Genomic DNA, 5,584 nt, shown 5'->3' with positions numbered 1-5,584 from the left:
ACATCTAGTTACTGATGGAAGTGTACACAAGGTTCATATTGCTGAAAAGTACTACTATTCCACCAAGAAGTCAAGCAATCTTGAGAGTAGCTATTAGTCAGTCAAATACACTGTACAAACATGTGATGATAGAAAACATTCTGAGTTTGAATCTAGGACTGGGTTGATAGTTGGTATATCTGTTTCTGGAACTGATGATGCTTATGTGGTCGTTATGAATCCCGATGTTGTCAGCAAGCGTGTTTTATAGGTGTCAGACAGTAGGCCAGGCGTCTAACATTGCCGGCAATCTGCCTCGTGAATGATTCTGTGTCTTCAGATTCTAGTTCCACAAATTGGAATATAGGTTCCCATTGACAATGAACACAAGTCAAAAATTATGCAGTTTGTTGAAGCAATATGAGAAAACATATTTGGTGGTTTAGGTTTTGTGAAAAGACTTTACCTATGAACTGAACCTTAAGGAAGATGCTGATCTGTCATGCGACATTGTCGACGGCAGTTCGGTCCCCATATTGATGACATTATCGACAAACAACAGACACAATCTATGATTGAGCAGGACATAGTGGAACCAAGTAACTCTACTGTATTATCACCAGTCGTTTTGTGTACGCAAATCTGATTCAACTCTGAGATTTTGTCTGGACCTACGCGCTATAAACAAGCAGATAAAAGATGAAATTTTTCCATTGATGTCTCCAAGTGAAGCACTTATGAGACTTACAAATTCAAAATATTTCAGCACACTTGACATGAATGCAGCGTATAACCAGATAAATCTTGTTTAACAATCTTGTCCTCCTCACCGCATTTCAAACAAGCTCTTAGGTGTTTACCAGTTCAAACGAATGTGTTTCTGGTTAAAGACTGCGCCATTAGCCTTTCAGCGTATGATGCATGTAGTACTCAGGTGGCTTAACTCGTGATCATGTTTTGGTGTATTTGGACGTGATGTGTTAGTCCATTCCTCGTACAGCTGATGAACATTTGGACAGTTTGAGACAGGTATTTGAAACACTTGCATCCAGTGGTGTTACTTTGAGGCCAGACAAAATGTTTTTCTTCATGGAGAGTGTCCAATATCTAGGTTATGAGATTTCTGCTTCAGGTGTGAGTCCAGGAAAGAAAGGTTTGGAAGCAATCAGGCAGTTTCCGGTTCCGACTTCATGGGAAGAAGTTCGTTCGTTGGTAGGCCTTGCAAACGTACTTTCAGAGGTTCATTCCAAATTTTTCAGATCTTATTATGCCTCTCAGCGTGTCTACTGTTGGCAGTCGCCACATCAGGAATCTTTTGATAGGCTCAAGTTGATCTTGACGTCTTACCCTGTTTTGAAACATCCTGATTTTAGTGCAGAGGCGTCGCAATTCATAATACAAACAGATGCTAGTAAGACAGGTTTAGCGGGAGTGTTTTGCAACATGACCATCCCATCAGTTATGCTTCAAAGAAACTTTCCAAAACTGAACGAAATTATTCCACTATCCACCGAGAAGCACTGGCGATAATTTGGGCTGTTAGGAAATTTCTGACCCTATGTTCGGGAAGACGTTTCTGGTTGAGAACAGATCATAAACCTCTGACATACATTTTTTACATCAAAATCAGAGAAATTCGCCAGATGGAGTTTAGAACTTTCTGATTACTTCCATTTGACATTGATCACATTCCAGGGAATGAAAACATTCCAAGTGATATTTTGAGTCGTAATCCTGTTGGAAGACGCCAATGAATTACCAGTGTTAGCTGTGACTAGAGGTCAAGAAAACGACGTGATATTATCTCGCAAAGCATATGAACTGGGTCACTTTTGGTGTAACAAAGAACATGGCAATTCGCAAAAAAGTTGATTCTTCAGTTACACAACGTGAGGTAGCTGAAATAGTGGGAGAAATGTACTGTGTGTATAGAGGGTCCACATGCTATAGCAAGGTCTCCGTTAGGTGTTACTGTTACTGCTTCGCGTCCTTGGGAGGTTCTTCATTGTGATTTTGTTGGCCCACTTCCACGTTCGTCTTGTGGTTATTTGTATGTGTTTTTACATGTTTAGATGATTTGAGTAGGATGTTTTTCGCCTTCCAGTTCAATGGCGACGACATCTAGTGCAACAACAGTGCTTGAACGTCTGTTTTCCATATTTGTCCACCCAGTGTTTTACATATGGATAATGGTACTGTTTTTACATCAAAAGAGTTTTGTGTGTTTACTTCCAAAGTGGGGAGTTAGATGCAGTTATACTCCCAGTTGCTAGACCTCAGGCTAATCCAGTTGAAAGAGCTCACAGAACATTAAAAAACGTCTTTAGTGAAAACAGCAGAGTGTGACAAAACGTGGGACAGAGTTTTGCCAGAAATTGTGTTAGCACATAATTCGTTGTTAAATCGTACCACGGGTTTCGCTCCCTATTTTGTTATGTTTGGTCGTAACAGTTTGATTCATCAATTAGTGTCAGACGATGTTTCCTCTGTGGGGGAGGAGATGGATAGCTGTGTAGAGGTGTGGGATATGTGTCGAATCCCATACGTCGGCTAAATTACATCGCCAGGAGCAGACATCACAAAGAGTGTCAAAAGATGTTTAATGTTGGTGATCGTGTTGCAGTCAAAATATTAGGAGGACACAAGTTCAAGAAACAACATTTCAAGTCCGGATTTGTGGTATCCAAGTGTTATGGTGAGTTCCTACAAGTCAAGTCATCTGATCGTTCATCGAGAGAAACAGTCGTCGTTAGTGTTGATCAAGTCGTGCCAGACCTTTCTTGAGAGGGGAGGGATGTGAGGTTGTTCCCGGTATTTGGACAGCATCGCATGAACGCAACCATCAACAATAGCGTGCGCCTGCACGTGGACTTGTCAACTCTGTCGTGTGATTGTTTCTCAATTGTAGTGAGTCTCGTCTTTGTCTTCGTCAAGTAAACGTCTGTTATTTGTACACCTGTGTTGCGTGATATGTGGGCCTGAAGACCTTACAGTATAAACAACTCATTCCCTATCTACTGTTATAACAACTCATGTATATATTCTCTCAATTTGTTACTCATGTATCACTTGCTTGACAACGACATTAGAATCCATGTCGAAACGTCGCCTCCACAGAATAAAAGAAGTTGTATATCCAATATAATTGTCATTATTCTTCATCAACTCAACATCTAAAATGCCCATCAAAGAAACAATTCAATTGGTTGGTGTGATTAAGTTGGTTAAGACAATCGAATCCAGTTACTTATGTCAAAAATATGTAATTCCTTAAGTCACATCACAAAATGAACGTTTCCGTTATTTCACGATATGACTATTGCATACGTGCAAATTGTACGTCAAAGGAAAGTCTACATCTCTTGTTAGATATTTTCTAAACGTCAAGTCATACACCGCCATTCGTGGGCAAGAACATTACTGAAAACCATTTAATACTATCCAGAAATTACGATGGCGACTGAGCCCTGTTTGTAGTCGATCATGCGCAGACAGCACTGAATTGTGGGTAATATCGCTTTCACTTTATCGCTTTCTTGCTTCGCTTTATCGCTTTCTCGCGCAATGATATCGCTTTCTCGTCTCGTAGCCATCGCTTTCCTCGTCCTCGTGTTATCGCTTTCTTCATCGCTTCATCGCTTCGCCTCGTGTTATCGCTTTCTCCACCACCAAGGGCTGAGGCTCTGCCTGGGAGCTTTTAGGACCTCTCCGGTAGACAGTCTATATGCGGAGGCCAATGAACCTTCCTTGAACAACGCCGCATTAAACTCTCACCGCAGTATATCACTAAATTACGTTCAAAATGAGTCCAATCCAGCATACAATTGTGTTTTCAACCCGCTCTATGAAAACTTATTTCCTAAACTGCCAAGCCTGGTTCCACCACTTGGAATCAGGATCAAACCACATATCTGCAGCTAAAATTGATCTCAACATCATTGCACCATACCGACTTCTGTCCTCACCACTCATGGCAAATGGTGAAACCACAGGTCGATCTTTACCCCTCACCAAACTCAAAAAGTCTGAAACAAATCCCTTGGTGTTCCAACAGGAATACAACCAGTTACGTTCGAAGTATAACACTCACAGATCCATTTTCACAGACGGATCCAAGGACGATGGCCAAGTTGCCAGCGCTACAGTCATTGAGCCAAGACTGTCTCCCTCTAGGATCCCCGACAACAGTTCCATTTTCACCGCTGAAGCCAAAGCTATCTTCTCAGCTTTGACCTACATTCAACAGCAAAATCAGTCCAAAACTTCATCGTATTTACAGATTCATTATCCTGCCTTCAAGCACTTCTAAACGTGACTTCAAGTCACCCAATCATCCTGGACATATTAGAACTGTACAACGACCTTCTACTGGCCAATATGACATCATCCTCTGCTGGTTGCCGGGTCACGTCGGCATAGCAGGTAACACTAAGGCCGATGCTGCAGCAAAAGCAGCTCTTGAAAAGCCCCTATCTCCACTGCTAATCCTGTACAGTGATTTCAAAGCAACTATCAAAAGCTATACTCGGGACTTGATGCAAAGAAGGTGGGACACTCAAGTAGGAAGAAACAAACTCCATGAATTGAAGCCAACAATCGGTTATACCTACTTGGGTTGCCAGTCAAGACGTGATGAAGTAATTTTACGACGATGTCGTATTGGCCACAGTCGGTTTACACATGACTATCTGCTTAAGGCGGATGGGGATGGACCCCCATATGTCTCTCCTGCGATGAGGCTTTCACCGTCAAGCATATTCTGCTTGACTGTGTGGATTTTATATGAGATATCTGCAAGGGACTCCTTGCATTATCACGCAACCAATCTGAAAGATCTGTTCTCCAGCGTGAGCGCTCATCTGATACTGAACTACCTGAGGGAAGTTGATCTATATCATAAAATGTAACTGTGTAATGTCACTAACGAATTTACCTGCTTTTCAATTTAATGCTATGACATTCTCTGTTCTAAAATGACAACGTAATGAATGTATGTCTTTGAAACGAAACCACTTTGTACTTACAATGTATATTAATGCAGACTTGTTCTCGTCACTATATGGCTGGAATAATGCCGATGTGACGTAAAGCCCAACTCAACTCAAGAGCTCAGCGCAGTGGTAAGGCAGTGAACTGTGTCTACCAGCCCAGGGTAACTAAAAGTGTATCACCTGTTGTTTCAAGAGATTAGCATGGTTCAGCGGACCTGAAACCTTTAAACAACATTCGCTGGCAAACTGGGACACCTCTGCTCGGCGTAGCTGCTCAAACCAAGCTATCAAGCAAGGGATGTCTACTGGGTAGTCCTGTAAGTTTAGACCTTTGGTCGAGGTAAAAATCCTTGGATTTTGATGTTGTGACGACGGTGTTATTTTAAGGGAATATGACTTCTAGCTTCTTCTACCAAATGTAAAATGTTAACTCAGCTCACCCAGGAACGGAATAAGACACACGTGTACCAGGACAGAGTGAATTTGCCAGTTATGGCAAATGCACAATTAGATCTCAAAAGTTTTCCATACATTTCTGTGGCAGGAAGATACCTTTGTGTAAATGGTTATATGTTCATAGTGAAAAGAAGAAAAGGGGAGAATGGATCCTCGTG

At 41.7% G+C, this 5,584-nt stretch overlaps 1 long non-coding RNA gene across 1 annotated transcript; it reads left to right on the top strand.

Moving 5' to 3' along the window:
• Window positions 1–1,065: 1,065 nt before the first annotated feature.
• Window positions 1,066–2,932, top strand: LOC124266141. Its single transcript, XR_006895641.1, has 2 exons — window positions 1,066–1,191; window positions 2,603–2,932. It is a non-coding gene; the product is annotated as an uncharacterized LOC124266141 (long non-coding RNA).
• The last annotated feature ends 2,652 nt before the right edge of the window (window positions 2,933–5,584 follow it).

This window comes from Haliotis rubra, unplaced genomic scaffold (assembly GCF_003918875.1).
Source record: "Haliotis rubra isolate DU_JTF1 unplaced genomic scaffold, ASM391887v1 Scf1231, whole genome shotgun sequence".
Taxonomy (NCBI): domain Eukaryota; kingdom Metazoa; phylum Mollusca; class Gastropoda; order Lepetellida; family Haliotidae; genus Haliotis; species Haliotis rubra.
Note: the sequence above shows the minus strand (reverse complement) of the source record. Positions and strands in the feature narration are given on the sequence as shown.